This window comes from Carlito syrichta, unplaced genomic scaffold (genome assembly GCF_000164805.1).
Source record: "Carlito syrichta isolate Samal-C Ts95f unplaced genomic scaffold, Tarsius_syrichta-2.0.1 Scaffold304430, whole genome shotgun sequence".
NCBI classification, from domain to species: domain Eukaryota; kingdom Metazoa; phylum Chordata; class Mammalia; order Primates; family Tarsiidae; genus Carlito; species Carlito syrichta.
The window spans coordinates 52882-80251 of record NW_007248526.1 but is presented as its reverse complement, the minus strand read 5'-3'; the positions used below and the strand labels follow the sequence as shown (position 1 = coordinate 80251).

Here is a 27370-nt window from a genome sequence, read left to right as displayed (position 1 = left end):
GATCTCAGAGTTCCAGACACGTATACATCATATATGACTCACACGCCACCAGTGGTCATCTTCGATCCAGGCTTGAGTCTCATTTTTCTCATTCATGGCCACATGATTTCATTGATTAATACATTAGTTCACTAATAATAACAAAATGAATACTAAGAGTCACAAAAACTAGATAACACGATTCTTGGATCTTTCTTTTCTTTGTTTAAAATTTAATTTATTTTAATGACGTGGGGTATAATTCAGGTTTAGGTATACAAGTAGTCATCATACAAGTAAAGTTTGGGCCTCTCTTTGGTCCCTGCTTTGCTTGGTTTGAGATCAGGTACCCTTATTAATGCTTTGCGTCCTTCCTTCCCTCTGGCAGGTTCTGGACACTACCAATCCCTTTCTTACAGTATTATGGTAAATGTTCACCGCCCGCTTATGAGTGAGAACATATGGTACTCAGTTCTTTGTTTCTGTGATAAATCACTGAGTATTATAGACTCTAAATCCTTCTAAGTTGCTGCAAAGCCCATGATTTTGATCTTCTTTACAGTTGCGTAATATTCCTTCTAATATCTGCTTATAGAATAATTTCCTATAGCAATAGTCTTCCATTAAATGACCTCAAAGTTTCATGTATATTAATTACAGCTTATAATTGAGTCATGATTGGTGGTCACTAATTATATTTCACACTTACAGTCAATATTCTTAAACAGGTCACCCAACGGAGACAAGAACTTTTGACTGTTACTCACATTGGTCTCCATGTTCCTAAAACAGAGAGAGCACCAGAGACCTCAAGACTACAGAACAATGCTCAACTTGGGCGTGTCCATTCTGAGAAGTACAGAGCAGATAATAAAGAAATTGAGACTTTATCTCCAGTAACCTTTCCTTTCTGTATTTCTTAAGTGATTTGGGCATTTAAAAATTTTTCACATTGTAGACTTTTTCTCTCTTAACAAAAGAAACAATCTCTCAAGCTTGAGAATGACCCAGAAAATAAAATTAACTCTTACTTATAGAGGCCACATGGTCCTTATCCAAAGAGGGAACACTCTGATTCAGTTATTTATTGGCTAAGAGGAATCAGTATCTTCTACTTTTAGTATTGCTATCTTGTCTCACCACATGTTTGTAGTTGGACAATGAAACGTAACTCTCTACTTTTATATATATATGTTTAATGTTTTAATGGTTCTATCATTGATCCATTAGTAATAATAAACCTAAATCTGTGAATCTAAAATAAGAAAATAACTTGTGTATGTTTCTGACATCTGTCTGTAGAATCATTTCCAACAAAGGTAAAAACCTAGGTTATTTTCTTCTTGCATCTCAGAGTTCCAAACATGTATTCATCATCAATAACCTATATGCCATCAGAGGTCATCATTAATCCATGGTTTAGTCTCTTTTTCATCATTAATTTGTATATTTTTACTGAATAAGTCGCTTATTCATTAGTAATAATAAAGTGAATACACGATTTTGAAAATCCAAGAACAAGGTATTTGAATATCCCTAACACAGTTTATAGAACTACCACAGAGACTATATCTCTTTGATTAACTGACCATAATGTTGCGCTTATCACTGGGCTATTTATTATTTTTTACACTTAACAATTTTCAATAATACAAGAAATATCTTGAAACAAGTGACTCAAAGCAAAACAAGAACTTTGGCTGTTACTTACAGTGACCTAACACAGAGGCAACGTAATCTCGATCACAGAAAAATGTTTAAATCAGCTCGATGCATCCATTCTAAAGAGTGCAAAGTAGAAGAGATGATAAAAATAAGTTGAGACATTTTCTCCATTAATCTGTATTTTTCGCCATTCATTTACATAGCCATTTGCTAATTTATGTTGAAGTTTATTAATTTTTCTCTGTATACAACAAATGTCAAGCTTGCAAGTGACTCAGAGAAATAACTATTACTTATCACTATCTATATGACCCTAACATGCATTACACTCTATTATCTATCCCTTGTAATTTATATCCATATTACCCTTCTTTATTATACATTTCTTTTTTTTTTCTTTTTGAGGTGGAGTCTCACTCTGTCGCCCAGACTGGAGTGCAGTGGCCGCTCCCGGCCACCGCATCCTCAACCTGCTGGGCTCCCGCAATCCTTCCGCCTCAACCTTCCGAGTAGGTGGAACTACAGGCGTGTGCTACCACGCCCAGCTAATTTTTTTTTCATTTATTGTAGAGATGAGGTCTCGCCAACTTGCCCAGCCGGGTCTGTTCCACATTTTTTAATCCAGTCCTCTTTTGATGGACAGCATGGTTGCTTCCAGGTTCTTGCTATTGTGAACAATGCTGCAATAAACATACATCTGCAGGTATCTTTTCTATAGAGTGATTTGAGTTGTTCAGGGTATATTCCCAGTAGGGGGATTGTGGAGTCATATGGGAGGTCAATATTTAGAGCTTTTAGGAATCGCCACACTGCTTTCCACAGAGGTTGCACTAGTTTGTACTCCCACCAACAGTGTAGAAGTGTTCCCTTTTTGCCACACCCTCTCCAGCAACTGTTATTTTTTGAGTTATTGATAATTGCCATTCTGACTGGAGTTAGGTGGTATCTCAGTGTGGTTTTGATTTGCATCTCCCTGATGATTAGTGAGTTTGAACATTTTTTCATGTGTCTGGTGGCTGCTTGAATGTCTTCCTTTGAGAAGTGTCTGTTCATATCTTTTGCCCACTTTATTTTTTTTTTTCTTTTGAGGTGGAGTCTCACTCTGTCGCCCAGACTGGAGTGCAGTGGCCGCACCCGGCCACCGCAGCCTCGACTGCTGGGCTCCAGCGATCCTTCCGCCTCAACCTTCCGAGTAGCTGGAACTACAGGCGCGCGCTACCACGCCCATCTAATTTTTGATTTATTGTAGAGATGAGGTCTCAGCAAGTTGCCCAGGCGGGTCTCGAACTCACGGGCTCAGGCAATCCACTCACCTCAGCCTCCCAAAGCATGGGATTACAGGCTGAGCCACCAAGCCCGGCTATTATACATTTCAGCAACAAACAATATTTCAGTCTCTTCATCCTTATTCATTTATATATGTTTTTATCCTGTCATTGCTATGTTAGTATGAATATTTTTAAAAATTCATGAACACCCAGAAAAAGAACAACATCCTGCTGATTCCCTGACGTCTGCTTATTAGGATCATTTTAAACAAACGGAACAGACTAGATATCTTTTGTGATGGACCACAGAGTTCCAGACATGTATTGATCACCACCAATATTCATTCCCCATCCAAGACTGGCCCTCTTTTCCTCCATTCATTTCTACATTGGCTATTAATGATTCATTAATTCAATAATAATAATAAAATAAGTATCTGGACAAGATCCTATTCTCTGTCTCCGTCATCTGCTCCCACTAACATACCACCTCCATTCATCATCTCTACTACTACAAATATCTATAAGTCTACATAATGTTTCATGTCAAGTTCATATGTATCCTTGGGACATAGCAAGCCTTCTTTGATTACACATAAAACTATTTAAATATTATATTGAATACTCTAGGTAAATAAGTCAAACCCAAGAAGAATCTGACTATTACATATATTGGTCTAGATGCACGTGGAGTTCAAGTTCATGGTCAAATGCTCAGACAGTTCAGCTTTGTCCATTCTGAAAAGTACAAAGCAGAGGAGATAATAACAGGATTGAGATATTTCCTACGGATGCATGCATTGAACCTTTCTGTTAGTCAGTCATTTAGATATATATGAAAGTGTGTGAACACTTACTAATATTCCCTTTAAAAAGGAACAATATCATACTTGTTTTTTCCCAAAATAAGAACTTTGACTATATTGTACACATGATCCTTAAGAAAAGAAGACACATGAATCATTTTTAATGGAATTCAGTATTTTCAGTGCATTTTAATAGTTTTATTGCATCACCACTTATACTGCATAGACAAGCTTCACAATCCTCAACTTTACTTTTTGTATGTGTATGCTGAGTCGTATGTTCATGAATTTATTTAAAAAATCAAAAGTCACAAAAACAATCCAAGAAAACGGTCCTTTTGTATTTCTAAAATTTGTCTATAGAATCACTTTAGAGACAATGGACTATACTCCCTTCTCTGTTGAGCCTCAAAGTTCCAGACACCTATTATTCATCATCTATTAACCCTAAAGCACCATCCATCATTATTGGTCTAGGTGTGGGACTCTTTTGCTTAATTCTGATCTACATTTGTTTATTCATTAAGTCACTAATATTAATTTTATAACTCACATTCATATATAACCAAAGAACAAGAGCACTGAATGTTCTATAGATTTCTATAGAATCATTTGTCAGTTTGATGTACTTTCATGGATTATCCTTAATGTGTCATAAATGAGTGAATAAATAACATGCTTCATACCAATCTCATATTTATCATTGACCACGACTGGTCTTTTAAGTTTTATGTCACAGTTAAATGATAAGCTGAATATCCCTTGTGAAGCCTCTCAAATAAAGACATGAGCTTGACCTAATATTTACATTGATGCCCATACTCCTAATACACAGAAGCAGCAACAGGTGTCATGACAATTAATGCTCAGAACAGCTCAAGTGCATCCATTCTGTGGAATACAAAGAAAAGCAGATTTAAAATAAAATTGTTGCCTGAGCCTGTGGGTTTGAGACCTGCCTGGGCAACTTGGCGAGACCTCATCTCCACAATAAATCAAAAACTTAGCCAGGAGTGGTGGTGCGTGCCTGTAGTTCTGGCTACTTGGAAGGCTGAGGCGGAAGGATCGCTAGAGCCCGGCAGGTAGAGGCTGCGGTGGCCGGGAGCAGCCACTGCACTCCAGTCTGGGCGACGGAGTGAGACTCCAACTCAAAAAATAAAATAAAATAATAAATAAATGAATAAATAAAATTGAGACCTGATAGCTCCCCTGATGCTTCCTTTCCATGTTTCCTTTATTCCATTTTAGGGGCATTTATTTATTTTTCTTAATGAAGATGCTTTCTCTGCACAAAAGGAGCAACCTCAAACTTGAGACTGACCAGAAAAGGAAATTGACTCTGACTTATTAGAATCTATACAAACCTTAGTCAAACAGATGACATCCAGGATCCACTTGCTTCTTAAGGGTCATCAGTGTTTGAAATTTTTAGTGATAATATGTCTTGTATCATCACATATATTTATACTTGAACAATGATTCACTCTCTTACCTATTTATTCATACGTGTTTGTTTTACAATTGATCTATTAATGATAAATCTCAATCAATGCATCTTAAGTAAGAATACATTTCTGATACCTATCTGTAACATAATTTCTATCAGATGGAATTGATTAATGATGCTTTGGTGTTGGACCTCAGAGTTTCAGACACAAATCATTCATCGTCCATGACTCAAACGCCACCAGTGGTCATCATTGGTCCATGTTCTCATTTCCTTCAGTCATTTCTACAAGTGTTTAAATAAATTATTAATTCATTAGTAATAATTAAACACACATATCACTCACAAAGCCTTGAAAAGCCTTAGCATTAGTCTGTGGAAGCATTTCTCCCGCACACTATGTGTCTTTCGTTAACTGATCTCCGTGTTGTACATTAACAATCAATCAACATAATCATTCATATCATATCTGCAACTGGGTCATAGTTAGCTTTTTTATTACACTTCGAACTTCTTAATACTACCATGAGTATCCTGACACAGATGGCCCAAAGCGAAACAAGAGCTTTGACTATTACTCACAAGGGTCTCTTTCTTGTGAGGCAGCTTAATGTTGATCACAGCAAAATGCCTATGGCCGCTCGTTGCATCCATTCTGACGAGTACAAAGCAGAGAAGATGATAATAATATTAAGACATCCTCTCCATTGGCCCATGCTTTCCACTACTCATTCACACAGTCGTTTAGGTATCTGTTAACTGATAGTGGTATTTACTAATTTCTCACTTAATATAACAAATGTCAGACTTCAACAGCATATGTCAAAATTGCAGCTGGCTCAAATCAGTAAGTTACTTATCACAGCCTCTATTATCTTTAGTCGAGGACTTAGTACATTGATATTATCTATTTCTATTTACGTTTGTATTATTTTTCTTACTGTACATTTTAACATTAAACAAGATTTCACCATGGAAGCAACCATGATCACAGCAGGATGTTTAAACGAGCTCAGGTGTGTCCATTCTGAAAGCAGGTGATCACAAGATTGAACATTATCAACATTGTTCTGAGCGTTTCACCTTCTACTTAGTGGACCATTTAGGTATATATTAATTTAATTTGGGGTAATACTTATTATTACATTTTGTATTAAGAAAAATAAGAATGCCTAAGTTGCCATTGATCCAGAAAATGAAATTTGACTCTCCACACAGACTCTATCACCTTGAGTAAAAAAAGTAGGGTACTTGAATCATTTTTTAGAAATTCAACATTTTCAATACATTTTACTAGTTTTTATTGCCTCATCACATATTTTAAGGGTGGATATACTTCACACACCTCATCTTTTTTGTTTTCGGTTTTTTTGAGTTGGAATCTTACTCTATCGCCCAGACTGGAGTGCAATGGCCGCTCCCGGCCACCGCAGCCTCGACCTGCTGGGATCCAGCCATCCTTCCGCCTCAGCCTTCCAAGTAGCTGGAACTATGGGCGTGCACTACCACGCCCAGCTAATTTTTTTTTTTATTTATTGTAGAGATGAGGTCTCGCCTACCCAGGCGGGTCTCGAACCCGCGGACTCAGGCAATCCACTCACCTCAGCCTCCCAAAAGCGCGGGATTACAGGCTGAGCCACCGAGCCCTCATCTTTACTTACTTTACTGAGTCACACACCTCATCTTTACTTACTTATATTTCTACAATGATTGTTACATTGATCTATTTAAAATAACAGAATCAAACTTTACCAAAAAAAAAATCCCAGAAAATAAACCCTCTATATTCCTGGAATATGTAGATAAAATCACTTTAAGAAGAATCAATAGACTGTATTCCATCTTGTATTGAACCCCAGAGTTTCAGAGTATTCAACATACAGATTCTTACACTACCAGTTATCATCATTTGTCTTGGCTTGAGTCTCTCTTTATTCTCATCTACTTCTACTAATCAATAAATTCATAATTCATAACAATAAAATAAGCACCAATCATAAAAACTCAAAAAGACCTTAAAGATACTTAATATTTTTCTACAGACTCATTTGCCTCAGTGACGACACTTCTTTCATTAATTATGCTCATCACTGCAAATATCGATGCACTAACATAATGCTTCATGTCAACTCCATATTTATCATTGGGCAATGGTTGGCCTTCTTTAATTACATATAATATTTTCAGGCGCGCAATGAATATACTGTGCAAAGCACTGAAACCATGACAAGAACATTGGCTATAACTCATACTGGTCTCTATGCTCTAATACCCAAAGGCAGCCGTGGTGCCCACCATCATGGTAGAACACAGTGCTTATATCAGCCCAAGTCTGATTATGGGAAGTACAAAGCAGAGAAGATAATAACAAAATCGGTCTGTGCATTCTACCTTTTGTTTAGTAAAAGATTAGGTATATATTAATTTGGGTTAATGTTTGTTCATTTTTTTCCTAAGAAGATGAAAGATATCTTGCCACTAACTCAAGTAAAAACTTTATACTGACTATGTCCTCCTCCAAAGAGATAAGACATCTGAACATTTCTGTTACTGAAAGGACTTTAGTAGCTTGCCTGAATATTAACAGTTTATTGCCCCATCACATATATTAAGAGCGGGTATACTTGAACCTCTCTATTTTTTTTAAATTTATTTTAAAATTCTGGAGTACAGTTAAGGGTTAGGTATACAAATTTTCATTGTAAAGTCACCCTTGTGATTGAGGTGCACCCCCGCTGCCCCAGGCAGATATTGACTACTGTTAACCCCAACTCCTTGCCCCCCCACCCTCGTCATTTCCCGCTACTGCCAATCCTTTTCTTATGGTATTACAGTAGTTGTTCAAGGTCCACTTATGAGTGAGAAATGTGATACTCAGATCTTTGTTTCTGTGAAAGATCACTCAGTATTGTAAACCCTAATATCTCCTCTTTGTTTTTTGCTCTTCACGTTTACACATGGATTCTTTCATTAATCCATAAATTATAATAGGATCAAAATTCAAACACAAATCAAAAAACTAATTATTTTATACTCCTAAGATCTGTCTATAGGACCATAATAGTCTATTTCCAACTGCTCAATATTATTAATATTTAATTGATAAAGAGTGGAATGATTAAATTAAGCTAATTAAATATATTACTTCACATCCTTTCCAATTTTGTGGTGACAACAATTAAAAATTCACTCAGCAATTTTGAAATATACAATGTATTATTATTAACTATAGTCACCATGCTGGACAATCGATCTTTAAAACTTATTTCTCCTGTCTAACTGAAACTTTGGGCCCTTTGAACACCTCCTGCTTTTATCTACCATCTGCAGAGCAGATGGGAACTTGAAAGTATTCTTTATTGACCCTTGTGTATACACAATTCATTACTCAGTCACTTAGGCACCCCTATTTGGCTCAATATATATTCTTAGAAACAAATAGCATCCACTAATCCAGAACAAGAATATTGGCCAGGATTGATACCATCTATACTATCTATATCTCATTAGGTCCAAGGAAGTAACACCTTTGGACTATTTGTTTCTTAACTAATTTAATGTTTTTGTATGTATTATAATTGCTTGTTTCACTCATTTTTTCATAACCGAACAATGCTTCCCCCTCCTCTTCAATCATTACTTGATGTAGTTGTACACTAATTCTTTTTTTTACTTTAAAATGTTTAATAAGAGTTATACATATTTAAGGTGTATAAAATGATATTTTCATTGGACATGGATTCTTTTATGGATCAATTTATTATAATAGAATTCAAAGCCATGAACACAAAGATCCCAGACAAGATCCTCATAAAATCCTAACTCTGTCTACAAGACCATTGCCACCTGAGTCAATAAACTAGATTTCTTTTCATGTTGGAGCTCAGTGTTCCAGACATATACTCATCATTCATGACTCACATGCCACCAGCAGTCATCACTGATCCAGGTTTGGGCTGTGTGTGTGTGTGTGTGTGTGTGTGTGTGTGTGTGTGTGTGTGTGTGTGTGTTTCATTCTTCTATACCTTTGTTTACTAACTAATTCATCAATTTCCTGATAGCAATAAAATAAATAAGTACAAAAGCACAAAAACCTAGAAAATGAGTGAGCCTTAAATAGTCTTACATTTATATATAAAATCACCTGCTTCATCAATATATCCCTTTGACTAATCACCCTCATGGTTTTACATATAATGCTACATATCAGTTCCATATCAGTGGGCCAGGGTTGGCTTTCTTTGACTATATTTTATACTTTTAAAATAAAGAATATACATCCATAAAAAACTCACATTGCTTTCTATGCATCCACATGGTTGTTCTAGAGGCAACCATACATCATGTGACCGTGGGAGACCCCTTAAATCAGCTTCAGTTTGTCCATTCTGAGGAGTACAAAGCAGAGCAGTTGATTTAAAAAAAAAAAAAAAGAACTTTATCTCCATTGAATCTTGCTTTCCCCATTTAATTTACTAAATCACTTAGGTATTGATTAATCAGTATAGCACACATATTTTCTAGACAAAACACCCAATGACTGGGACTGAACCAGAATTACAAAGTTGACTATTACTTATAAGTGAATGTAAGCTCATGAAACAATAACATTATGCCTTGATTCACTTATTTCTTAACGGAAATCAGTGCTTTCGGTTTGTGTTAATAATATTTCTTCCTGGACCACATGTATTGGTAACTGAACAAAACATCACCATCGGTAGTATACTAAGTCATACTTATTGATGTATACATTTATTTAATACTTCCATTATTGATCTGTTAATAATAATAACTATCAAATTTATGAATTCAAAATAAAAGAACAAAATTCTTGTATATTACTAATCTCTGACCACAGGGTCATTTCATCTTGTATTTGTTCCTCAGACTTTCAGACATATATTATACATCTTCATTAATTCATTCACCAGAAATAATTATCATTGGTTCAGGCTTGGGCCTCTTTTATCTCAGGCATCTCTACATTCTTTACAGATGAATTTATCTGTAAACCAGTAATACTGAAGTAAATAACTGAGTCTAAAACACTCATGAACAAGATCCACTAACCGAAAAAGATGCTTAAGTACCCCTAACATCACTCTATGAGAATCGTTTGCCATACCTTTTTTAATCAATCATCCTCAGTATTGTAAATATTGATTAATCAACGTGTTTCATATCCATCCCGTATTTATCATTGGGTCATGGAAGGCTTTCTTAGGTTATTTTTTGGCACTTTTTAAATTTTACAGTGAATCTTTTAAAATTTATCCTAAATAAATCACCAAAAAATGACAAGAACATTGACTATTACTCACATTGGTCTCCAGGTTCTGAACGGAGGAGACCGTGGAGAACATAATCACAGCAGAATGCTTAACTCAGGCTGGGTATGTCCATTCTGAGAAGTACAACGCAGAACAGATAACAACATAAAATTGAGATATTGCCGTCATCGATCTATGCACGTCACTTCTCATTGAGCCATTCATGATTTTTGGTTAACACTTTTTTTAAGAAAACCAACAACATTGATCTTGCCACTGACACAGATTGAGAACATTGTTCTGTGGATGTTCTGTTCATTCATAATAAACTTCACTATTTTTCATATATTTGAATAGTTTCTTTCATCCCATCATGATTTTCATAATTAAACAGTGCTTTACTTATATTTGTGTATCAATTTTTTCAGCGATCTGATTATAATAATAGAATCCAACCCAAGACCATAATTCCTTTTTCTTCCTAACATCTGTCTAGAGGACCATTTCTGGCAGTGGCAATGGACTAGATTTCTTATTTGTGTTTGACCTCAGACTTCCAGACACGAATCATTCATCGTCCATGACTCATACGCTACCAGTCGTCATCATTGGTCCAGATGTGGGACATTTTTTCTTCATTCTCATCTGCATTTGTTTATGAATCAATTCATTAATTCCCTGACAATAATCAAACAGATACCTATGAATCACACAAAAAATCAAGGACAAGAGCCTTGAACATCCTACATCTCTCTATAAATGAATTTGCCACATCTATATATAATTTCATTAATCACCCTCAAGGTTTTATATACGGATTAGGGAATATAATATTTCATATAAGTTATATCTGTATCATTGTGCCATGGATGGCTTTCAATGATTCTACTTCAGACTTTTAAAAGACAGAGTGAATACTCTTCAAAACAGCATATTCAAACAAGATGGGACTTTATTACTCACGTGGGTTTCAGTGTGTCAAACCCCAGGAGTCAGCCGTAGTCACTTCAAGTGCATCCATTCTGAGAAGTGCAAAGCAAAAAGGTGGTTCAAAAACTGAAACATTATCTTCGTTGACCTTGCCTTCCACATTTGACTTAGTCATTTGGCTATTTATTAATATTCATAAATTGACAATATTTTATTTAAAATTGATTCATTGATCTATTTATATTAATGGTAATGATTATTACTTATACAGTCTATATAACCTTGCATCTAAGAAGTAACATCCTTGAGACGTGTCTTCCTTTATTAAGGTCAGTGTTTTTAATATATATTAGCAGATTTTATTGCTTCAAGACATAAGCAATAAAATCTGTTAACGTATATTAAAAACACTGACCTTAATAAAGGAAGACATTTTCATATGTCTTGAAGCACTATAATCACCTATTTATATTTATTTATTTATATTTGCTTATTGTTTCTTTTTATAATTTTAATACATTCAGTTATAATAACAGAGTCAACATTCATAAGCACACAGATCAAGAAAATGATCTTTATATGCTCTTAATATGTCTATAGGATTATTTCCTTTTTTGGTTTAATTTTTTTTTTTTTGACTAGGGGTCTCACTCTGTCACCCAGACTAGAGTCCAGTGGCACGATCATGGTTCACCACAGCCTTGACCTCCTGTGCTCAAGGCAATCCTTTCGCCTCAGTCTCCCAAGTAGCTGGGACTATGGGCACATGCTACCACGCCTAATTTTTTGATTTTTTTTTTTTTTGGTAGAGACAAAGTCTCACTATGCTGCCAGGCTGATTTCTAACTGCTGGGGCTCAGGCGATTCTTCTGCCTCAGCCTCCCAAAGTACTAAGATTAGGGGTGTGAGCTATCTACAGCTTGTCTATAGGATTATTTCCAACAGAGGTAGTAGACTAGATTTTCAAACACACATTCATCATCCATGACTCATCAATGATCATGGCCAGTCTTCATATTTGGTAAAGGCTTGGATCTCATACAACGTTTCATATAATTGCATATTTATCATTACGCCATGATTGGCTTTTTTTGATTCTACCACATCTTATTAATCCATTAAATGCTCTCTAAAAAATACTCACATTGGTATCCATGCTCCAAACACAAAGAGGCAACCGGAGAACTTGTGACCAGGAAGAAGTGCTTTAAATCAGTTAGGAGCAGCCATTCTGAGAGTACAACGCTGAAAAGAAAAAAAGATTGAAATACTCTGCCCATTTCTCCTTGAACTTCTCCTTTCATCTTATTAAGTAATTTACGTATACATGAAATTGTGATTTTTTTTTCCCTTGAGAAAACAAGCAATGAATATGACCCCAGTCTGGACAAGGCTTATTTTTACCATATGCACCATATTCAGGCAAAGGGGTAACACCTTTGAGCCAGTGTTTATGATACACATTAACAGTATTTCTTGTCTCACCAGATACTTTCATAATTGGACAATGTCTCATCCCCTTTATTGATATATTTGTGTATTGGTTCATTGATCCAATTATGAAAATACACAAGCACAAAGATGAACAACACCCTTGAAGATTCCTGACATCTACCCACAGGATCAAAAGGTATAGACTCGATTTCGTATCATGTTGACCTCAGACTTCCAGACCTGTATTCATCGTCCATGACTCATACGCCACCAGTCGTCATCATTGGTCCAACATTGACTCTCTCTTTCTTCATTCATTTCTACATTTGTTTATGGATTTGTTCATTGATTCATTAATAATTCTTTGATAATCAAATTACCTACCAATAGGAAAACCAGAAGAATAAGTTTACTCTTAAGAAATGAGTAATAAATTATTGTTGGCCTTATTTGATGTTTTACACTTTTTAATAATACAGAGAACATCATTAAACAAAACAAGAATTTTGACTATGACTCACAAGAGCTATCATGCTAACACACCAAAGAGTCCATGGTCATGGCGTCAATCAGATTGAGATGAGATGGGCACCTGAGGAGTACAAAGATCAAATGATAAAAAATTGATAACTCGTCTTCATTAGGCTTTGCATTATGCTTTCATTTCCACAATCGTTTAAGTACTTACTAATCTGCAGTAATATTTTAAGTTTTTCTCATAATAAAATTAACAGTCTCAAACTCGAGCTGATCCAGAACAATCATATTAACCACTTATTATACCCATTATCTTTAAGATTGTTAGATAAACAGATTACATTCTTGATCCATGTATTTATTAAGACTCTAGTGTTGGCCATTTATGTAAATAGTATTTCTTGCTTGATCACATGTGTTCATAGTTGAACAATGATTCACCTTCTTTTGTATTTGTTTATATATTCATTTATTGGTTCTGTCATGGATCCATTCATGATAATAAAATTAAAATTCATTAGCAAGGTTTTGTTATTAAACTTAAGAACTAAAACACAATGACCATTTGTATACTTAATCCTGAATTGCACCCCACATCTTTAAAATTAAAAAAAATAACTAAAACAATTACTAACCTCAGTCTACACACATCATACCATCACAGGTAACCATCTAAACCTTCGCCGACAGAGGGTCATTAAATCTGCCCTCAAGTCTCCATTCTGTGACATCCAAAGCAGTGTCAGAAAAGTGAAACTACTGTGATTTTTTTCTGTTTATGGATGTTACGCATTACTGGATTAATTGCAATCCTAGATAGGTAACAGATTTTCACCACTGGCCTATGATTGACCTATGACTAGTTCAAACTTAATGTTTAGTAGACTAATAAACTAACAGACTAATAAACTTCCTCACCAAAGATGAGAAAAAAAACTATATGTAATATGAATAGTTGTCTCTGTATTCCACCCCATGTAGACAACAGCAATTTAAGTCCACTTTTAAATGGACTGCATTTAGATGAAATTAATCTATTGTTTTACAACTCAGTCCCATCAATAATCTATGATTTCCTTTGTTTAAGTGCGTGTAAATTTACATACATCCATATTTATATATTTCTGTTGTACAACTTCAAGGACTAATTTCATCATCTATTCACATTTCTAAAGAAAATTAACAGTTAAGTAAACCCAACAACTCAACTAAAATATAATGTGTGCATCTGTCTACGCACACAATAACCAAAGTGAATAGAGCCCAGATCATTTTTCTGTATCTGGGTAGCAGTTATACAGAATAAGAACCTATGCTTCTTATGGGTCAATGTTTGGCCCTCTCTGTTTAGTTAATATTAACCTTTTACTGATTTATTTAATGGATTCTTTATACTTATTTAATAAAATGAAAAGCTACCAATTCACCCCCTAAACAGAACAAGCACATTGACTACTATAAAACCTGTCTATATGCGCCTCCATTTAAAAGGGTAAGAGGCTTCATTTACTCCTAGTGAACCTCAGTGCTTCAGAAATATTATTACTGTAATATTATTATTGTTTCATTATATACTACCATAATAGATTCTTTTTTCTTCATCTGTACATTAGTATATGGATTTAATCAATGATGCACTTCTAATAATATAATCAATACAAAAACTAAATTTCATGAGTATCACCACATCTGTCTACAGGCTCACTTCCTTTTTTTTTCTTCTTTTTGTATTTTATTTTATTATTTTTTTCTCACTTCCTTCAACATGAATAGCCAAACCCTCTTGGGAATGGGTATCACTGGTACATATTTAGACTGATCATAATCCTTGGATCATACTCAACAAAAACCAATCATGGGGTCCCTGTTATGTCTTCTTTGTCATCATGTACTTATATATTGGCTCATATTGTATTGATCCACTAATAATATAATCAATACTTACAAATCACAAAAACCCAACAACAAGAAATCAGATTACCTCAGCTTTTTTCCTCATCTTTGGTGAGGAAGTTTATCAGATTACTTCATAGATCATTTCTCACAGAGAGAAGCATTTAATAGCCTACTTCTACTAATAGGAAGTAGCCTTTGTGTAATAGATTCAGTTTTGCAGATTAATAGATAAATAGCCATGCCTGCCTCAGATTAATTAGATACTTTTAATTGGTTAAAATTTGCTCCTCTTTCATTGACTTTTCCCATATTTTTAAAATGTGAAAATCAACAATTATGAACCTACCATTTTATGCCACGCTTAAAACACTGAAAAGATCTTACATCTTGGAATGTGTCTAACTAGAAATGTGTCTAACTATGTCTTTATAAAGAAAGGTTTAAATCAACTGTGACTCAAATAAAATTAAATAATTAACGGAGTGATTAACTATTAAAATGAATAGAAATAGTCTTGCTTTCTTATTCTTAATTGACCATAGACGTACTGAATTAGTCCACAGATAACCTTCATTCATTTTATTTTTATATGCAGTCATTTATTCCTTTTCAGTAATAGACTTAACACCCATGACAAACCACCAAACCAGAAGCAATTACTTTGTTACTTACATAGGTTTCTGCACTCATTACTCAAAAAGACAGCAATCAAGATCTTCCTCACTAGGGAGTAATTGAATCATTGCACATCCATTCTGTGGAGTACATAGCAAATATAAAAATATGCAGATTAGCGAGAAATGAATCAGTCTAGACTCAGAATTTTTTTTTTAAGATGGGGTCTCATTCTGTCACACAGGCTAGAGGGCAGCAGCCTGATAATGGCTCACCACAGTCTTAGACTCCCGGATTCAGGCGATCCTACCACCTCAGCCTTCCTAGCAGCTGGTGCCACATGCATGTGCCACCATGCTTGACAACTTTTTTTATTTTCTGTAGAGATGAGATCTCGTTATGCCACATAGGCTGGTCTCAAACTCTTGGGCTCAAGCAACCCTTCCCCTTTGACCTCCCAAAATGCTAGGATGACAGGCATGAGCCACCTAGTCTGATTCAGATTTTTAAAATTCAGTTTCCAGTTAACAATAATTGATCAGGAATAAGCCTTGGTGCCTGCCATATATTTAAACCATGAATGGCATACCTATTGATTGATTGATTGACCGATGCAAGTATTACATTTAACTACTATAATGAACACCAGACGAAAGAACAAGAGCTATGACTATTACACATGTGTGTTTGTTTATAGACCCTCTCCCCAGCCAGGAGAGAGTTACATCTTCTTGCTAAATGAATAATGCTAGAAAGAGTAAGATTAAACTGAATACTAGGTTCTTTCATCCTCGATTCTCATCAATCGTACACGCATATATACCTACATACATATGGAGTTAAATAGTGACACATGGAGTCATTTATCTATTCCACTTTTAAGGAAACTGTATCAAGACGAGAAGGGAATTTCTATCTAAATATATAAATATAGTCAACATTCCAAAAATGTAATAGCCTACATCTGTTTTCTTTGTCTGGAGAGTAATTGTGTAGAAGTGAATTCATATTCTTTTTGTTGGTCCTCATTGGTCCATGCTTTGGCCTTACTTTAAATAATTGATTGGGATATTAATCAATTTTTAAAATTTATAATAATACCATTGTATCAAACTCCACAGAAACGGGATTATATTAATGACTGCCCATATGCTCACTAGACACAGGAACATCAAATCATTTTTCCTTGTGTTTCCTTAAACATTAAACTAAAGAACTTAATTTAAACATAGTAAACAACATTGAATTAATTATAACTGGTCATTTGACATTGTCTCAGTGTAGATCCATGTGTAAGCCCTCTCTCAATTAGGTTGTTGTTTAATCAATAATTAATTTAAGTAAATAATTTGCCCTTTTCTTAATAAATCCCCCCAAAATGAACAACCTAACCAAGAACAACAACATAGACTCTAACATCCATTTATCTAAATGATCCTTACCCCAAAGAGTCAGCTTTGATCAATTTATTTTACTGAAACTTTGTGCTTCAGAAATGTATTAGTAATGATTCTTATTGCATTACATACTCTCACACTTGGACCGCGAATAACCCGTTTTTGTCTTCATTTATTTTTATAATGCTTTTCTTGATTTATTCATATACTCTTTTACTGAAAATAAAACAATCCATACTCAGAAGCCCAAGAACAAAATCCTGATTACTTTTAACTCCTGGAAAAAGCTCATTTCTCATAGAGATAATGAACAGGAATCTTTTTTAAAGGACCTCAGAGTTATAGGGTTTAATCAAAATCCTTGATTCAGACACCCCAGGGTACTCATCATTGATCCAGGATAGGATAAGCAATCTTTGTCTTCATTTATATCTTTGTTAATTGATTCATTCATTGGTTCACTGACAATAATAAAATCAATACTTGTGAATTTTTTTTAACAGCCAAGAACAATATCCTTGAATATAACCAAGATTTGTTTATAGGCTTTTTTCTCATAGACCAGATATTTTCCCAACAGACTAGATTACTTTTGCAGTGATCCTCAGTGAAGCAAGTATGAATCAATGAAAAAATACCCTTTCTTCCTAGCCATCTCATTCCAATTTTCTTCCAACTTCTCCCTCATTTATAAAGAGCTGTCTAATAGGATTTTGCATATACTATAAATGTACTATAACCGCATTCTCCAATATGACCACTAATAGTCACATGCAGTTACTGAGTACTTGAAATGTGGCTAAGGCGACTCAGAAACTAAATTTAAAAATGTATTTACTTTCAATTATTTAAGCTTAAATAAATACATGTGGATAGGGCAACCACATTGTACAGTGCAGCTGTATATTTTATTACTGAATAAATCTTAAATTAAATGTAGATCAAAAATAAGATGAATTATTAATCAGCTCTGAAAATGAATAAAATGTCTTCCATCTTATTTTTAACCACAGTTGTGCCTAATTGGATTAACTGCAATCTTTGTTTCATTAACACATTCATATCATTGATCTATATATGGCTTACTCTAGATAATTCAATGAATACTAATAAAAAATTTACCCCAACTGACAAGACTTTTTAACTGTTATTTACTTTATCCATGGGTTCCTTACCCTCAAAAGTAATAACCAAGATCTTCACCACCAGAGTCTGCTCAAATCAGCCATAGTCTTCATTCTGTGAAGTCAAATATCAATTTTCAAAAGAATGAGTAGTACAGATTTGATTTATTGAAAAGACATTTAGATTGATTAAAAAGACATTGGGGTTCTGTGATATTAGTTATGAAGTTAAGTCAAAATTTTATCACTGACCCAAGCACAACACTTATTTTTATGTATTGATTCTAACCATTAATTTTAAACAAAATAATAAACACTGTTAAATTCATCATACAAAACAAGAACTATGACTATTGCACACATATGTCTATAGACACCTACCAACAGAGGCAAGAGCTTGTATAGTTTTTTATTTAAAGGACTCAACTTGTATAGAAATAGATGAACTTACATTAATGATTTATGGCATACTTTCACCAATGGACTATGCTTAAACCTACTTATATATTAATTCAATCTGTCATCATATTCATTTATGGAATGGCACATGAAACATTGGATTATACATTCACATATACTAATATGCACACGAGGTAAACCCATAAACAACCCAGAACAGAAATGCTTTTCACATTTAAGTGTCTATATTCTCATGCCCAAACTAAGAAGGAAGCATCAAAGACTAATCATTATTCTTGCTTTTTACTGAGCTGTGTTTTGCCCTCTGTTAGAAAATTAACTGTGATAAGGACACAATCTATTCACATGTAACAATTCATCAATATATGGCAATGTATTAACATCAGACAAGCATCTTGGACAATATCATTATGTCTTTATGAGCACATTACATTACCCACAGAGACTTAGAAAGTAGATGCTTTCTCTTGTTTTTAATAAAATTCAGTGAACAGAATTGCATTAATAATAACTTTCCATAAGGTGTATTCTCAAGATGAACTACGCTCGTTTTTATTTCCAATTAAATAACTGCTTAATCTATTATTTACAATGTAATATTCCTTTCTCTAAATAAAACCAATCAGTAAACAACCACCACCAAACAATATACCGAGTCTTATGTATATCTGTCTACATCTTCCTTCCAAAAAGGGGTAACAGCCTTTATCAGTATACATCACTGAAATTCAAGGCTACAGAAATGTATGCTAATAATCCATGTGTCATTATATACTCTCACTGTTAGTCAATGCCAAGCTCTCCTTTATTTACCTCCTTACATTTATGTTCGTTTATTTATTCATGTATTGATTTGCTAATAAAAATTCAATCTGTAGGTATAAACTGTGAAGGTCAAGATCAAGACACCTGAGTAACTTGGACTTTGCTGTAAGCTCATTTTCATAGAGGGAAAAAGGGAGGCCACTTTTAAAAAATGGACCTCAGAGTTCAAGATGGCTTTAATCAAAATTTTTGATTCAGACACCCTCCAATCTCATCATTGGTCCAGGCTTGGCACTCTGTTTCATTCACGTATGCCTTCATTTTCCCATGACTCACAAATTCCCAAGATCAAGATCCTTGATACGACTACAATATACCTCTAGACTCAATTCCCACAAGGCTTTCAGACTCGATCTCAGTCCTACCCATGTGGTATAATCAACTGACCTTGCTTCCTATCGGTACTATCAATAAGAATAGTCTGTAATTGAGCCAGGTTCATTTAATTGATGCAATTATAAAGGCGGCTTAGCCAACAATCCACAATGGCACTCCACAGCTGGGACACAATCTATTCTACCTCACCTCTCAAGAGCTTCTCTTAAACAGTTAATAGCCTGGATCGCTACCAATATGGAAGTGCTTAAATCAACTGTGGTACAGAAAACGCTATGGAATATCAAACAGTTCTGAAAATTAATTAAATTCCTTCCATGTTTTTAAAAAATGAATCTCAGTTGTACTGAAATGGGTTAGTCCCACTTCTTGGCCCATGACACATTCCTATTTTTTTTTTTTGAGTTGGACTCTCACTCTGTCGCCCAGACTGGAGTGCAGTGGCCGCTCCCAGCCACCACAGCCTTGACCTGCTGGGCTCCGGCGATCCTTCCGCCTCAGCCTTCCAAGTAGCTGGAATTACAAGCGCGCGCTACCATGCTGATTTTTGATTTATTGTAGAGATGCCCAGGCGGGTCTCGAACCCGCGGGCTCAGGCAATCCACTCACCTCAGCCCCGCAAAGGTGCGGGATTACAGGCTGAGCCACTGAGCCCAGCTGACACATTCCTAATATTGATCATTACTTGGTGACTTGTATTTTATTTTTGTGTATACAGCCTTTTCTTACATTCTTCAATGACCATACATGAACAAACCACTCACCCCAAAACCAGAAATTCTGTTCCTAATACAGCTACTTACCCACAGAATAGCCATGGTCTTCATCATGGGGGAAGGACCAAACCCAATGTGATATACTCATTCTGGGGAAAAAGATGGGTTTTTAAAATAATAAAAAAGTCAATTTTTAGTATATTTTAAAATAAAACTTAGTTCTGCATTGCTAGATTAATCGCAAACAATAGTTTGTGTCACGTGTATTGAATTATTTAATCCTTAGTATGAGGTGATATAATGAAAATCTTTGCATCTACCACCCAACACAGGAAGAGCAATTATTATCTTTCTAGGCATCCCTAGCATAAAGGGGAGATAATCTTTTGATGGGGAAAACTTTTGCATTTTAAGATGAATTCAAATTCTTATTTTATGACACAATTCAAAACATGGGCCATAGTGAATTTTAATTCATGTATTTACTGATTGATTTGTTTACTCATTTAACAACTTCAAGGGTGATTTAATTATCTACTCTTCTTTTAAAAGAAAACCCAAAACCCACAATTGCTACCTAAAGCTAAATGCTGTTATCTGCAGCTATCTCTATTGGCCTTGTTCACGCTATTGGAACTTTCTTGAGTGATACAGATGTTTTCACGGGCACATCCAGTACGGCAGCCACTGGCCACATGTGGCTTCGAGTGTGGCTAGAGAGACCCACGAACTGAATTTTTATTTTTTATTAAATTTAATCGAATTTAAATGTTAATAGCAAAATGTGTCTAGAAAGTGGGTCTGTATAACATTTCCAAAAAGGAGTGTCCTGGACCTCTTTGTATAAATAGACTTTGAGAGGACAGACAAGATTAACTGTGCTCCTTCATATACTGGTTCAGGCTCGACACTCTTTTTCATTTGTTTATACTTCATTTTCCCATGAATCACAAATTCCCAAGAACAAGATCCTTCATACGCCTACAATATATCTGTAGACTCAATTCCCACAAGGCTTTCAGACCCAATCTCAGTGCCAACCATGTGGTATAACCAGTGAACCTTACTTCTTATCAGTACTATCAACAAGAACAGTCCATAATTGGGCCATGTTCCTTTCATTGTGTTTCTCACTTGTCCATGGTTTGCCCTCCTTTAAATAACAGATTGGCACATGAAATTAGTATTTTATTCACTTATCATAATAATAATATCAATATTCATGAACCCTAAGGACGCTGGACAATAACACCCGGTGACACTAACTTCTATTTATTCACTTACTACACAAATCATCAAGAAATCATTTACATTTTTCTTTTTAAATAAAAATCAGCAGATATGAAAGGGTTTGTAATTACTATATTCACAATTTCAATGTGCATGGACAGACTTCTTTTTTATTTCAATAACTATCTAATCATTGGAACTTTAATTTGTATAATTAATTGTATTAAGCTATTATTTATTAAAATAATTTTATATTGATGTATTTAGTTAGCATTATGTGTAATAATTATTAAATATAAATATGAATTATATTGGCTATGTTTATTATATTAAATATTTTAAAACTAAATTCTTACATAAATATATAAACTTTTCCCTTTCTAAAATAAGATAGGCAACCAGTCACACTAGTCACACCTCGGTACTAACCCAGAACAACACTGCAAGCATCTGCCTACATACTCTCAAAGTAGGAAAGAGAGACCAGTCTGAGACTATTTTATTTGAACTCAAAATTTAATTAGCTCCTTTCATAACTGAATAAAGTATAGCCCTCCCTGTCGCTATTGGTAGTATTCTTTACTTATTCGTTAATTGATTTACTTACAAATACAGTCTATAGCCACTAAGCAAAAAAAAAAAAAAAATCAAGAATACATTCCTTGACTATGTCTATCTTCTTCTATAAGCACATTTCCCATAGATGCAATGGACCTCAGAGTCACAGACAGGGTTTAATCAGAATAATGGATTCAGATGCCCCACGCAAACTCATCATTGATCCAGACTTGGTATTCTGTGCTTCATTCGCTTATTATACTGTTTTTGATTACTCACTGACTCAGTAATAGCACAATCACTGTCCATGAATTAGGAACGAAAGATCCTTGTAGATATGTCTGAACACACACACCCCACAGACTAGAGGACTGGACCTCTCTGGGATGAGCTTCCACAGTGCAAAGATAAATTAATCCATTTCTGTGCACCACTTCAATTCCCTGTTAGCCACTGGTCCATCATTGGCCTTTTTCATTGAACACTCATATTTCAAAGATGGTACCATGAACTACCATCTTATACCAAGCTAAGCAAAAGGCAAGATTTTCCCCTCAATGAATTAACAGTCAATAACAAAATCAATGGAGAAGTGTTTAAATCCACTATGGTACAAAAATGGCATATTAAAGCATTTAGAAAATGATAGAAATTCCTTTCATCTTTTTGTCTTAATGAATTCAGTTTGCTGAAATGGATTAATTGTGATTCTTGATTCAAAACACATTTCCATTGTTGGTCAATGCATGGCCACCTTTGAACTGTTTATGTGTGTAGCTGCTTATACCTTTGAAATAATCCAGTGAATATACATGATCAAGTCAGCCCAGCAAGAACATAAACTTTGATTATTACTTACTTTGACTTCTTCTCTCCTTATTCACAGAAATAAAAGGCAAGACCTTCAGCAGAACATCAAAATTAAATTGGGTAGTATGTTTTCATTCTGCGGTGTAAAAAGCACATTTTAAAATAAATTAAGTAACCTACATTTAGCTGTCTTAAATGAACCATAGTTGTGTAATAATCAAGTACCCATAAACCTTGGTTTGTACCCTATTCGGAACATTTGGGGAGAGAGAGCACTATTTTATATTTACTAACTTACATATCCTTTTGTCAAGATGAAGTATCTCTCACCTTGAAGTTTTTGTTTTAAATAATACAATAAGCATAATTGAGCCCAGCACCAAGCTGGTTTGTTTAATGTTTGTGTGCATAAATAAAATTCCATAAAAGATTGCATTCATCTTAAGTGCTTTTATATAGAAATTTCATCCTGACTTCATGCTTTCTCCCTCAATTACATAGTTATTCAATCAACTACTTATTTATGTAAATGCATTTCCTTTTCCCTAATGAAATGATTAATTAGCAACCTGCCTCAGCACAGAACAAAAACATTGTCTTGTGCACATATGGCCATATGCTCTTTACCAAAATGATAAGAGACTTAACTACAAATCTACTGGGACTAAGAATCCCATGCCTTCAGAAGTAAATGCATGCATACCTTTCTTTTTCTTCATTCATTGATATAATTCTTGATTCATGGGTTAATTTTATTGTAACAACGTAATTCATGCTCTCAAACCACAAAGGCCCGTGAACAAGGTTTCGTAGACCTATTGCCCATGAAAAATAATGAGGAGTCTCTCTATAATGGACCTCAGAATTGCAGATGGGTTTAATCAAAATTCTCATTTCAGAAACCCCACGATATTCATCACTGGTCCGTGGTGGGCATTATTTTTTCTCTCTTATTGATTAATTTATTGTTTCACAATAAAATCCCAAACACAAGATTGCTAAATTTGAGGCTTCTGTCCCATAAAGCTACAGACTATAATTTTTAGGCCATAACACTTAAAGGTGCACACGTGAATTGGTCACCATCCCTGCTTGTTATCAATCCATACTCATGTTCTTATGTTGCCCTCTTTAATTTAATTCATCCATGTGTCAGAGATGGTTCAAGGAAAGTAATGACACCACCATCTTCCATCACCTCTGAAACACCAATATTCATATGGGCTGTCCCCAAAAAGCTGTCAGTGAGGATCTCTACCCTTATGAGAATGCACAAATCAACCAGGGCATAAAAATAATAATATCAAACTACTCTGAGAATAAATTAAATAATTTCTTTCTTCTTTTAAAGTCACCTCAGTTGTGCCAGTTTAGGTTAAACATGTGTGATTTATAACACATTCCCATCATTGGTCCAACGGGAATGTTTTATTTATTTCATGTACATAGACATTGATTTATTTGAAATCCTTTAGCTAACACCAAAGAACAAACTATTCCAAGAAAGTACATGGTATAAGGAAATTACTTACATTAGTGTCTATGCTCCTCGCTCAGGATAACAATTATTTATTAAATGATTAAATCACCAGGCCTTTGTTCACTCTAGGAAGGGAAAGGCAAATTTAGAATAGATTTGGGTTTTTTAAAATGGATATTAGTCAAGAAAATCTATGAAACAATAATTCTCGGCTAAAAAACGTAATTTCTACTTATTAGTCCAGCATTAAACTTTTAGTTTTGGTTGTAAATAATAGAATAAACATAAGTGAGTCCACTACCTAGCCCAAGAATAAGTTTTATAATGATTGCAAATATTTGTTTCTATAAACACCTATCAAATAGATGGTTATTTAATAGATTATTGGCTTATGAAACATATTGCCTTTTCTTAAAAAAAACAGTAAACTATAAAAATTTTAAAAATTGTCTCAGATGCAGATACAATATGCTATATATGATAGTATTTTACTTCAGATTAATAATTATACTTGTTTTATTATGTGCTAATATTTATATTACTTATTTTATTGTATTTAATCAATAATTCCATGAGTAGGCTTGTTCATCTTCTTTCATGTATGCATTTTTAAATTTATGTATGCACTGATTCACTTAAAATAATACATTCCATATCGCTAAACCACAAAAGCCCAGGAACAAGTTTATTGAATTTCTTAACTTCTATTAGGTAATTTCTACAGAGAATATTGGCTGGGTCTCATTCAATGACAGACCTAGGAGCTACATAGAGGGCTTAATCAACGATGTTGATTAAGGTGATTAAGGTGTCTACCTCCACCAGTACTCATCATTGATCCAGGCTTGGCTTTTTAGCTCTTCATTCATTGAGAGTTTCCTGAACTGACTCAGTCATTCATGGTTTCAGGAATAATAATTATATGATCAATACCCTTTCATGACACAAAAATGAGAAGAAAAGGCTTTAAAAGAACCAAGATCTGCCCATTACTCCCTTTCACACAAAGCAAATAGACCAGACCACTTTTCACAATGAACTTCAGGTTTACACATGCAGATTCTTGTTTCTTATCAATCCCACATTTAGGATGGTTGTCTACCTGCTCAGTCTGTCTATTTGCTAGTGTAATGAACAGCCAAGGACCTCCCATCTTAGACCATAATTGAGAAAATCAACATCTGATATCTTCCAAGATACCTCTACTGCAAGAAATGAACACCTTAGTTATTTTCCCATGAAAGAATACATCAACAACTGAGCAAAAACATTTCATGGGAATTTAAGTTACACTGACAATAATGTGAAACACCCTTCACCTTTTAGAAATGACCAACAGTTGGATTGGGTTGAATTAATGAACAAATTTTTGTTCATGACACATTCCAATCATAGGTCTGTGATTGGTATAGCTTAATTTCCTGTGTTACTTAACCACTTATTTTACTGAAATAATTTAGTGGGCTCCTTTACATGAATGCCATCTAAGTCCAGAACACCAACTTTGACGTTTACTTACGTCAGTATTTACGCCCCTCAGTTCAGGTACAACAGTAATGGTCTTCATGATTAGAGGATAATAAAATCAGCCATCCGGTATTCATTCGATAGAAGAAAACAAAACTATTTTTAAAAGCATGTTCTCATTTTTCGAAGAAACTAAATTCCTATAACTTGGAAAGTTACATGCACGTTTTTCAAAAAAACGAAAGCCTAGAATTTTTCTTAGAATATCTATAATGGAAAAAAAAAAAAGCCAGGAATCAATAGTCTCATATCAAAACATTTGTTCCTAATTGGTCCATGGTTTGTTGACTTTCAAAATAATTGAGACATAAAAGCATGCCTTTTTTTCTTATGTACAAAGACATCAGTATCTGTGACCTCACAGCACTGGACAAGAACACTAAAGTATATTTATATCTTTCCATGGTCACTGCCATCAGGAAAAACAGACTTGCTTCTATTTTTATTGTTTTAATAAAAATCAGTTACACATACATATATATATATATATCACATATAAATAATTAACATTCTCATCATTGGTCTTTGTTTCACTATCAATTATGTGGCTTTTTAACCAACTATTTATATGAGTAAATGTTTTTCATTCCTTAATAAAACACTTAGTCAGCAAGCCACAACCAACACAGAAAAAAAACTTTGACTCCTACACAAATGACCATATGCCCTTTATAAGAATGATAGGATGAATGAAACGCAATTGTATACCTAACCCTTAACTGTACCCCACAACTTCATAATAAAAAGAAAAAGAAAAAGAAAAATGGCAGAAGTACTAAAAGGCATCAAAACTGATGAGTTCAAAAACGTTTTTGAGCAGTGAAAATAAATCTCGATAGATGTATTATATCAACCGAAGAATACTTTGAAGGTGACTGAAATTTAAACATGCAAGAATAAATACACAATTTTTTACAAAAAAAAAAAAAAAAAGAATGACAGGAGCCTTGACTATTAAATTATTGAAAGTTTCAGATAAGCCTTAAGACTAATCTTTGCTTCATTACATGCTTAATAATAAGTGCATGTTTTATTCTTTATGTTTCATTCATTGATGCATTTTTTAAGTCATGGGTTGATTTTATAATAAATGTACAATCTACCACAAGAACCACAAAGTTCAAGGACCAGGTATCATAGACTAATTTTCCCAAAGA

At 34.4% G+C, this 27370-nt stretch overlaps 2 long non-coding RNA genes across 3 annotated transcripts; both read right to left on the bottom strand.

Moving 5' to 3' along the window:
* Window positions 1–1575: 1575 nt before the first annotated feature.
* Window positions 1576–12604, bottom strand: LOC103262292. 2 transcript variants are annotated; one of them, XR_504419.1, is made up of 6 exons: window positions 12513–12604; window positions 11402–11460; window positions 10490–10572; window positions 9461–9553; window positions 5748–5820; window positions 1576–1760 (listed from the first exon to the last, which is right to left on the bottom strand). It is a non-coding gene; the product is annotated as an uncharacterized LOC103262292 (long non-coding RNA). The 2 variants fall into 2 exon arrangements; XR_504420.1 differs by lacking the exon at window positions 1576–1760 and adding an exon at window positions 5352–5450.
* Window positions 12605–13274: 670 nt separating this feature from the next.
* LOC103262291 lies at window positions 13275–18427 on the bottom strand. The gene is made up of 3 exons (XR_504418.1): window positions 18363–18427; window positions 15848–15930; window positions 13275–13394 (listed from the first exon to the last, which is right to left on the bottom strand). It is a non-coding gene; the product is annotated as an uncharacterized LOC103262291 (long non-coding RNA).
* Between the last annotated feature and the right edge of the window lie 8943 nt (window positions 18428–27370).